The 11,021-nt window shown below is 47.0% G+C and overlaps 1 protein-coding gene across 1 annotated transcript in view; it reads right to left on the minus strand.

Annotated features, from left to right (window-relative positions):
* TRAF3IP2 (TRAF3 interacting protein 2) overlaps positions 1 to 9,863 on the minus strand; it is a 37,065-nt gene extending 27,202 nt beyond the window's left edge. The window contains exon 1 of the mRNA XM_028510822.2: positions 9,577 to 9,863. The gene's annotated coding sequence lies outside the window, so the exon portion shown is untranslated. The remainder of the gene's footprint in view (positions 1 to 9,576) is intronic.
* Positions 9,864 to 11,021: the final 1,158 nt, after the last annotated feature.

Raw genomic sequence — 11,021 nt, forward strand, 5'->3', positions numbered from 1 at the left:
AGACTGTGCGGGTCTTTCTCCTCAGCTCTGCAGAAAAGAGACCTCATCACCTAAAGTGATTGGGAACCTACCAAAACCACAAATATTTCAACTATTGTGATTTTTCAATGCTCACCATCGTTTTCCTTTCATTCTTACAATTTTCTACAGCTCTGAAACTGGATATGCCGTGCAACATGTTCTTCAGCTGGTCAGGAAACCGAAGCGTTTTCTGAAGGGCTGGCTGAGCTTGTGTAATCTGCCAGCATCTGTGGGCCCACAGTGGTGGGAGGCACAAGGACATCAGGTGAGCCCACTAGAAAGAGGACTAAATTCTCTCAACTATTGCTAGTGATGGGATTCACTTTCATCACCTGCTGTTTACATTCTCCCTGGGTTTTTGAATGTGAATACCTAGGAAGTGCTTCCCTAAACAACAATGAAAGTTGCAAATTCTACTCTGTCAATGAGGAGCCTTCAGGGGTTTGGAGGGAGCTAAGGTGCGGTCATGTTACATAACTGGAAATCCGAGGTCCATTCTGTGGTAGGAATTCTACAGTGAAAACCGGTCCCTGGGACGGCAGTAAATAAACCTGGCACAGTAATCAGCAGCCTCTCGGGAAAGCTATGGGATTAGTAATCCTTAAAAAAAAAAAAAAAAGAGGACCCTGATGTTTTAAACATGTTGCTATCAGATAGTTAAACAGCAAATAATCATTGAACCCTGCTATGTGTCCAACTCAGTGCTGTGTGTCCTCCTTAGGCATAAGCTTAATTAAAAGTTATTTACAATAGGCAATACCTACTAGTGGTGCAAAATTCAAGAGGACAAATGGGTATATAGCAAAAGGTAATCAAAATTATTTCTAAAGATGTAGGAAACATATCCCTACCTTCAAGTTGCCCGTGATCCAGATCAAGAGAGCAAACTAATACAGGAGATCAAAGGCCCCACCTCAGGGCCTTTGCATTTGCTATTTCTACTTCTCAGAACATTCTTCCCCCACACAGTGCATGGCTTCCTTGCTTTCTTTACTCAATTGTCACTTTCTCAGTTAGGTCTCCCTGGTTACCCTTTCCAAATTTTGTACATGCCCTTCTCATTCCCTCTCAACCCTATTTTACTATCCTGTCTAGCAGTTATCATCATCTTACATGCTATGAAATGTATATTGTAAATACAAACATCTACTACATTCTTTGTTTATTGCCACCCCTCTTTCCCCCTGGAATTTAAAGTTCCCGAGGGTGTGATTTTTCATTACTCTATTCACAGCTATATTCTCAGCACCTAGAACTATACCTGACACATAGTAGGAGCTCAATAAATATTTGTTGAATGAATCAATGATTGATACCTGCTTTGGAGAGGTGACAGATCTGTGTGGTTGGCAGGATCACTGACAGTGAGGACGTCAGGATGCATGAGAGGTAGCACGAAGTATTTGGTGGACTGAGTCCTCAGAGTTCTTCAAATTATGCCAAATGGGTACACTCCCTCTTCTTCGCTTTCTTCCTCTCTGATATTTATAAGTGCCCAGTCAGCGTCAGGCCCAAGGTGGGCCTGGGCCATGCCTAAGAGGTCCCAACCATGGTTAGAGTGGATCACAGCCCTACTTGCAGAGTAAAGGTGATTCCACCACCCAGTGTGACAGGAACATGTGACGGACAGCAAGGCGGCTGCACCAGTCATGTGTCCTCAGAGCTTGGCCCCCAACATCACAAGGGAGGGGACATAAACCTACCACGTGGGCCCCTCCCAGCCTGGACGCCCTCTCGAGGGTGTCCAAGAACAGTTCCACAAAAATGCCACATCAGAGGACAACGGCAGATTAATGGGTTGAGCTGCGGTTCTAGCTCTTGGCAGTTTTATTTTTTGGTCTTTAATGTCAATATTGCAAAAATACTACACATTAAAAAAATCACTCAGTGTCTCACCACTTCTAACCATTTCCGTTTTCCCTATTTTATTCCAGGATTCTTCACATGATGACATGGTTGTAACCCTGGCATGGCCCGTGCTCCAGTCCCTAACAAGAAGGACACTGGATTCAAGTGGAGAACCCTGTTTTCTAGCTATGACCTAGGAAGGGTCTGACCCCGGAGAGGGGTGGGAGACCTGCCAGCCAGGCCCCTGCAAGCCTCGGTGCTGGCACTGTCCTGGACAGGCCCTTTAGGCAGAGTGCCGGGCTCCCAGCTCCGAGGCCCAGGAGAAAAAAGCTCAGGCCTGTTGGACCTGGAGGCCATGTCTGCCTCATTGCGGCAGGTCCCTGGGGGAAGCAGAGAGGCTGGAGGTGGAGGGAACCCAGGGGGGTTTCTGGCTCAGAATCTCTTTTGGCGGCCCACGGTACAGATGCCCAGACTCCTGTATATTTTTGTTTGATTTCCACCCACTGGTAAACAGGTTCTTTCATACTTTGCCGAGGGGAGTGTAATCTGTACAATTTGGTAGAAACTATTTGAAAAGCTTATGTCCTTTGACCTTGCAATTTCACCTCTAAGAATTTCCTCTACAGTGATGGGTGCGTATCATGTGAAATGAAGCGGCCACAAAGCTGGGCAATGTGGCGATGTTTATAATAGCGAAGACTAGAAACAAGCCACATGTCCAAAGAGGTTCTGACTTTTTAAAAAACTGTTGTCCCGTTGTACGGTGAACACTCAGTATCTTTTAAGAAAGACCGAGGAAGTGCTGTGTGAATGCATGCGGAACCATCTCCGAGATTTACTGCGAAGTTAAAGGAAGGAAAGGGCAGAGCGCGCGGCAGAGCACGTTGCCCTTTGTCCCGTCTGAGGCTGCGTCTGTCTGCCGCGAGGTCGGACTTCCAGAGCAGCAGCTGCCTCCGAAAAGGGAGCTGGGGGCTGGGAACAGGGGCAAGAGGGAGACTTGCTTTGCAGAGCATTTTATACCTTGTGCCAACTGGCTATATATCTATTAAAAGATTTAAGGAAAAAGAAAAAGGGAAAGCTCCACTAGTGATTCTGATGTTCCCAGAGATTAAGAACCACGTGGCACTGCTGAGACCACCCAGGAGCATAAACATGTCCCTTAAAATATAAGAGACCAATCCGCGGAGAGCGAGAACATCTCCCTTGGGGGGGGGGGGGGGCGGGGCAAATGCAAGCTAGGAACACAGGCTAGTCCCAAGTACACGCAGCTAGACTGAAACTAGCCGGGTTCTGACTCACTCTGAGCTGACCCGAGACAGTAATTTTCATTCTCTGGGATCTCCCTGCCCTTTGAGCTATGAGCTATGGTTCTTGCTCTCGGGTTCTGACCCCACCTTTCTTCACATCCCTCTGTCAGTTTTCTCTGCCCAAATCTGTCTCTTTGGCTTCCTTTTTGCCCCCTTGGACCTGAGACCTTTCTCTACCCCTCTGCTCTACCCCAGGGTAGCCTGGTTTTGCAGATAAGATCTTACACTGGTGGCAGCAGACTTGACATCCCATGTGACAAGGCTTCCAGGTGTCCCATTCACAGAATTCCCCACTCTCTCTCTTTCCCTCCCTCTCTCCCCCTTTCTCTCCATCACCCCCCTGAGGTGTCTCCAACTCTTTGCCCATGTTTGTTCCCAGCATCCTTTTGCTCCCTCAGCACACCCTGACTTAATTTATTCATTTCTTGAAACAGGGTCTGTGACTCCTCTCAACACTACTTTCTGATCTCAGAGTTCATTAAAAAGGTCCTCTGCTCCCCCCATCCCCACCCACCTTCTGCTCGACTGTGAGACCCCACTTGGCCTGTGTGGAAACAGATCACAGACATTCACGGTTAACTGTGGCTGCTGTGGCCCAGATGGGCTTACCCTGACTCAACACATATTTCTAGGATGTGGGAAAATGTGCCATATTTAAAGGCATAGGCTCCAGATTCAAACCTCCCAGGTCTGAGTTATTTCTCTGTTGGCTGAATGATTGGGCGTGTGACCTTGCAAAACTTACTTAACTTCTCTGGGCCTCATTCTTCTCATCTGGAAAACAGGGAAAATAACAACACTTCCCCCTTAGGTGTGTGTGAGGACAAAAGAAGATGTTAACACGGTGCTGACTGCAGGGCCTGGACTGTATCAAGGCCTCAAAAAATACATAATAAATAAGCTATTTCGTTATTATCTTTACAACAAATGATTGGGCTTTGGAACTCTTTCTACACTATGTTTGCTGGTTTTATACCTGGATGCTAACAATGGTGTATGAACCTAATGTTTGAAGGTCTTATCTTTTTGAACTGATGTGCATTTCTGACATATTTGATACATACCATCCCACTTGGTCCTTAAACCAAGTTGGGCCATGGGCCTATGTCACAGACCATGGGGCCAGCTTTGGCCTGGGGGCTGTGGTTTATTTACTGAACTCTGATATAGAGTATGCTGTTAAATCAAAATATAAACCTTGTGAAATGGATCTGCTTAAGCAACCTTGCACTTGGTTAATAATAATTGTTTATATTTACTGAATATGTACTATGTGCCAAATACTGTTCCACGTGTTTTGTATGTATTAACTTATTTCATCCTCACAGCCACCGTCTTTGATAGCTGCTGTCTGTGCCATTTTACAGATGGGGAAACTGAGGCACAGGGAGGTTAAGTAAATTTTCCAAGGCCACATGGCCAGCAAGGAGCATAGATGGGATTGAAATACAAGCAGGTCAGCACCAGAGCCTGTGCACCTAACCATTTTGTATCTCGTTCAGAAGCATTAAGTTGTACAGCAATTTAGTGGGGAGAAAGGGGGTGGGGGGAGCCGAGTAACCCATAGAAGCTTCTGGAACAAATGTGTTTTAGAACCATTCACCTTGAAGGTGAGGAGGTGTGAAAACAGGCCGCCTGTGTTGCATCAAGAATGGCCAGGCTGGGAACCTGCGGGGGCTTCCCTTCACGCTGGGATGGCGGAGGATCCGGATGAAACTGCAGAGGCATCCTGATTGGAGCAAGGCACTTGATTGGATCTCATTAAATTTTAATCATAAACTGAATTCAAAATAAATTGAAAACTAGTTGACAGAGCACAAACAAAGGGTGATGATAAATGGTGATGCATCTAGAGAGAGGATAGCTTCCAGGGGACGCCTCGGAGGCAAGGACGGAAGGGATTTAATGAAGGTGTTGTGTCCCTGGAAGAAGACAAATAGCAGAGTGAGAAACAGAGGAAGGGCAGCAGTGAGCAGCCTGAGTAATTAATAAACCACATCACCAGCTCCAAGCAATCAAGGTTTGCGGCTGTAAGCCAGCTGCTTGGATTTTTTTTTAAAGCATTCTTTGGGTCAACAATAGGGTTGAAGAGTCCTACACATGCAGCATGAATATTTTCAGGTGAACTTAAAAAATAAATATATAAATTCACAGCAAGAAAGATCCTCAGATCCAAATTGGATTAGACACTCTCAACGACAGATATTCAAGGTCTTACTTCATTCCGCAGGGAGTAGTTTTCTTATGTGTCTGAAAGTCATGGATTAAAAAAATCTTTAAACTCATTAATGTTCTTTGTTTACTGCCCAATTGCATGCAAACTTTCACAACATCAGTTTGCTTAATAGAAGTTGGTTTTGAGTGAACTTGTTTGGCCCAGGGTCAAATTCCAGTGAAGAAATACTTCCAAGTTTACTTGCAGAATTTCCCAGACAGAGCAGTTCTTCCATTTGGTTTGCCAGAGGATTGGAAGCAATGGTGAGCCCTGGAGACCAGGGAACATTGATTGGCCCTTGTTCATACTGTGCACAGTATGACTCACATCAGGCTAAAGGAAGCATAGCGTGACCTGACAGGATTTGAAGAAGGCTGCTCTTGAAGTCCTCTGAGCCATTACACAAGAAGGGGATAGACTAATGGGAATGAGTCGTTTACGTCACTTTGGACATTGGTAATAAACGTTAAGAGAACAACCTCAAAACAGCCCATGCATTGTTTTGTTGTTTGTTTGCTTGTTTCAAATACGATTTCTCCACACACATATTTGTGATTAATTCAGGCCAGAACCTAGGGAGAAGGAGAAGAATGGGCAGAAAGGAAAAATCAGGAGAGAAAGAAGAAGGGATGGAAAGGAAGGAAGGTGAATGGAAGAGATGAGAATCAAGGAAAGTGTAGAGGCCTTAAAGGAAGTTTTTTTTTTTCATTGCTTTTAGTGAGAGAGGAAGGAGGGGAGAGAGAGGGGGGGATAGAAACATTGATGTGACGAGAAATGTAAGTCTTGTGTGTTCCCTGACTAGGGACCAAACCTGTAACCTAGGCATGTGCCCTGACTGGGAATCAAACCCATGACCTTTTGGTTTATGGGATGATGCTCCAAGCAACTGAGCTACACTGGCCAGTGCTTGCAATTTTTTTTAAATTTGCTTTTTATTGGTGTAAGAGAGAAACATTTAAATAGTGATTTTTACATATCTGTGAGTATGGGCAGTTGGAAGGACAGGGAAAGAATGAATCCAGGTAAAAGGCAAGAATGTTGCAGATAAGCTGGTAAGCCAGGAAGGGTCTTAGCAGGCATCACAAAGCGGGAAGAGAGTTCAGGGATGGAGGGAGACCTGGTGACCCTGGGAGGGGAAGAAGGAAAAACACCGGGGACCCGGGTGCAGGAAAACAATGAGCCAGAGAAAAGCCAAGTTTCCCTCATTGCTGAGGGAGCTGCCAAGAGCCCACCCATCCTAGGTCTGTGGGGTGGAAGGAAGGGGGGCATGTGGGCTGGGGGGCTTGTAAGTCCCAAACAGCTTGATTTCAGCTGCCTTTTCAGGGAATCAAGACAAACTAGCACAGAACTTAGGGCCACAAGGGGGATGAAAGCCCACCTTCTCCCCCAGCCAGTGTACAGTGTCTCCAGGAAGGTCTGTGTACGCATCTGCGTGCGTGCACTTGCACACACACAGGCACACAGTGAGCTGAGCGGTCAGACACGGAAGCACATGTGGCAGCCGAGGAGGCCTGCTGGGCAAGAGACACAAAGAACGTGGGAGGGAGAAAGGACAGCCTGGGTTTCGGGAACTAAAAATATCTTGGTGACAATGCTCTGGGAAGACATGAGAGAAGCCCAGGGGGAGGGCTTCTTGATTCCAGCCCTCAGAGGCTTTCACACCAAAGGGCTGCAGGATTGTTTTGATAAGGAAATGTGATCAAACATTAGGGGTCATTTCGAGGGATCTGAGAGGAATTTAAAGTGCGATGTGCCTTCTCTGTGTTCTTTTCTGCATCAGTTGCCTGCCACTGATAGATGTTTTTAAAGACTAATCTAAAATTGCCCGCAGCAGAAAAATGATTTGAATTCAGGGTATTCCTGAGATTTCGATTCCACGGTGTGGAAAAAAACATAGATTTCATTTAGACAAACTACCCACATAATCTATCTTTCTGAGTGTCTGTTAAAGAATGCCTGAAAATATGACTGCCTTCTTCTTTTCCTTTTACTTTTTGGGGCATTTTAAAGTCACCAACTCCTTCATCCTGAGAGAAGCAGGCCCAAACAGTTTCTGCCTTTGCACCCTCCAGGGTGAGCCTCCCTGACAGGCTGGTTCCCTGCCCAGACGCCCCTTCTCGTCAGCCCGCCCCACACGACACGCAGAGCGATTACTGCGGTGTCTAGCTCATCGTGTCCCGTTGTGGAACGACTCGGAGCTGTAGCACCAGACGAAGAATGACTGTGGGTGGTCTTTCTGGATCAAAACTAGGCTGGCAGCCAAACAACGGTTAGCCTGATTTCAGATAATGGTGCATCAACATTTGAAAATAAAATCAGTAACCCATCAGTAACAAGTGAAACATCTCGAAATTCCTGACCTCTCATCCCAGGGGCCTAGGGAGAGCCATCTAAAAACATGATGAGGACCATACCAGGCCTCGATGTTCCACAGAAACAGTTCAGCAATACCAAGAGCCCTGAGTCAGCCCATCCCAGTCAGCCAGGGCCTGTTTGAGCTAAACTGACAGAGAGTAATTGCCCAAAAGGAGCAATAATGACAAAAACAAAAAAAAAAAACAGTGGTTTGGAAGAGGTTTAGGATTCTGTGTGTCTGCCATCTGATAATATGTCCACTCTTAGTCACCGCCCTTACGTGGTATTGGGATGTGCCACCCAGCCTCCTTTCACTCCCACGGAAGGCCCCCCACACAGTGACTGGTCTGGCCTGGGAGTGGTTTCCAGCTCCAGCAAAGTCGGTAATGCAGTCTTCGGGAGCCAGACTTGCCCGCCTGCCAGTTCTCTGGCCTGCCTGGACTCTGGGCAAGTGCACTGGAGAGTTCTTCCTGCGTAACCCAAACGGGATATGAGCTAACTCAAGAAAGCCCCGTTTTCTCCTGTTCGGCTGGAGCCAGGAATCCTGCCTGAATTCCAGGCAGCCCTCCTGCAGAGCCATGTGGCTGCCCTGCGTTCCCCAGCCTCGTGCTTGGACTCTTAGTTTACCTTCAGCCTTGAGAGCAGATGAGTGAAACAGAAATCGGGACGGCCTATGTGGAAAGGGTCCTGGGCACCCATGGGGTGTTTGACAGGATACTGGGGGGGCCAGTGGGTAGAAAAGAATTAAGAAATAATGGCCTTTTCCTCCAGGGACTAACCATCTAGCAGCAGGAGGTAAAATTAATATATTTGAAAAGTCAGTAAACAAAACGAGTCTTCTAAGACCACCCATTACGGCTCCCCTCTGGGACTCCCATTACCCTAGCCTTATTTCGTTAGAAAGGAATTCAGACAGCATCGTGTTGGTTCACCACCACCCCCTCACCCCCACACATTTTATTAATGAAGAAATCCAGGCCTAAGGAAACCAAAGTGAATTGCCAAAGTCTCAGAGCCAGCAAGAAGTGGAGTGGGAACTTGAAACCAAGTGTCTTGTCCTCTTTTTAAAAATACTTGGTCTCCTTTCTCCTCCTCGTTAAAAAATATCCCCCTATTCTAAGAGGTCATCTTGAACTTAAAAGATACATGAAGCATGATGACCTTTTAAGATAAGTAGCATTTTCCCCTCCTTTTCCCTAAGGGCTCCGTCCAGTGCCAGCAAGTGTCTGGGGCTGTGGGAGGGAAGGGCTGCTGGAGGGGGCTGAGGTGGCAGCCCAGAGCCAGCACGGCACTGAGCTGGATTTCTGGCGCAAGAATGGAGTGTTAATTTTTTCCCTGCATGAAACAGGGATCAAGAAAACTTGGGAGTTCGCCTTTCCACCTCTGCTACTGACGGATTCTGGGGCTGGAAGCCAATTACTCAATCTCCGCCAGCCCCGGCTCCTTCCTTGGGGAGGCTCCTTCCTTGGGGAAGCGGGGCTTGAATTCTTCATCCAAACTTGAGGGGACACCAAGTCCTCAAACAAATGGTTCCCAGGCAGCGCCGAACCGCCCCGCTCCCCTGTGGGCGCCTCTGCTCCCCAAAGAGTTAATCTCCACTAGCGTGTCTGAAATACTAAACCATCAACACTTTCTCTTTCTCGAGGCAGAAACTTAACTGTCATTTTCTCAGCCCAAGCTGGTCTCTACAAGAGCAAGTTAGAAGTGGGGAGAGGGAGGTGGGGGAACGGAAGACAGAGGATTTCAGTAAAAGAGAAAAACAGCCTGTTCTGAAAGTGGGTCAGTGGTTCAGAAGTAAGGCTAGGGAGGCAACAAGTCTGAACAGCTTACCTTCACACCACAACGGGCAGACCTTGGCCACGGGTGGTCGTGCGCTCTCCTTCCCCTGTCACTCTACCTTGGGCCGCTCCGCCGCCCTCCCCCCTCTCCGGGCCCAGGTAAGCAGTAGAACAGGCTCCGAAGCAGGAAGTGGAAGTTGTATGCAAATTTCTACTGAGGCTAGGAAGCCTCAGCTCTAAAATATCCCTGTGGGCAGTGAATCAACAGCTGAGAAGTCACTTTATTTCTTAAAACAGAAACCTCCTTCATTCACGAGAAAACGCCACTGACCAATTAGGCTGTATTTTTGTTTTCATCACCCAGCTGAGTATTTGCTGGGGAACGTCCGGGGCCCTGGACTTCAGTGTGATGGCAGCACCCCAGCCTGGGAGGTGCCAGGGGAGGGCACAATACTTGGGTGTTAAAATCGGTTATTCATTAGCAGTTCCGAGGAGATTGGGAACATAGAGTGGGGAGGAGTATAAAGCAAGAGCTTCTTCACATTTCTAGCTGCTCTTAAAACATCACCATTTGCTGCCCTTAATGTATCCTCCTGTGAGCAGGCACATACACTCACTCACGCATGCAAACACACACATACTCAGCCCCACTGACAGACATGAAAAGATGACTATTTTTAAGAAAACACAGTCTTGGCTGGGCAGCTCAGTTGATTAGAGCATAGTCCTGATATGCCAAGGTTGTGAGTTTGATCCCCGGTCAGAGCACGTACAAGAATCAATCAATGAATGCATAAATGAGTGGAACAACAAATCAATGTTTCTCTCTCTCTCTCAAATCAATCAATTTAAAACAACAAAATAAGAAACAAAAAACACACACATACATGCTTGTGCACTTTTCATGACCTCAGGCTTATTTCCCCTCCCTTTCCTTGTTTAATCAGTAGCCTACAGAGTTCTTTGCTGAAGGGGATGCTGGACACAGGACGAGGGGCAGTGGAGTGTGATGGAGGCTGCGGTGGCTGGAGCTCTGGAGTCAGAGGGATCTGTGTGAGCTCAGCTGAGCCACTGGCCAGCTGGGCACCACATTGGGTCCTGGGCAGGCACACTGCCCTCCCAGTGCTGGCTGTCTCCCCACCCTTGTGCAGGGGACAGACCCCAGGGCAGCCCCAGCCAGGCCACAGGGCTCTGCCCCAGCGAGCCCTGTGAAGTGGGTTGCTCTGTGTTCTACAAGCAGAGAGAATGCTGTTTATTTTTAAAATAGCATATTCAGGTCATCTGTGTTTTGATATATCCTTACAATGGAATATCACACAGCTGTTAAAAATAATAAACATTTATTTATGTATCTATTTCTTTCTACAAACTATCATGGGAAAATGAATATTATTTAATGAAAAACATGATCTCATTTTTGCCAGTATAGGTAAGGTCTGTCCAGAAAGTATCCAGCCATGCACTATGGAAAATAGAGACATTTATTGAACAAGATAC

This window comes from Phyllostomus discolor, chromosome 4, assembly GCF_004126475.2.
Source record: "Phyllostomus discolor isolate MPI-MPIP mPhyDis1 chromosome 4, mPhyDis1.pri.v3, whole genome shotgun sequence".
Lineage (NCBI taxonomy): Eukaryota > Metazoa > Chordata > Mammalia > Chiroptera > Phyllostomidae > Phyllostomus > Phyllostomus discolor.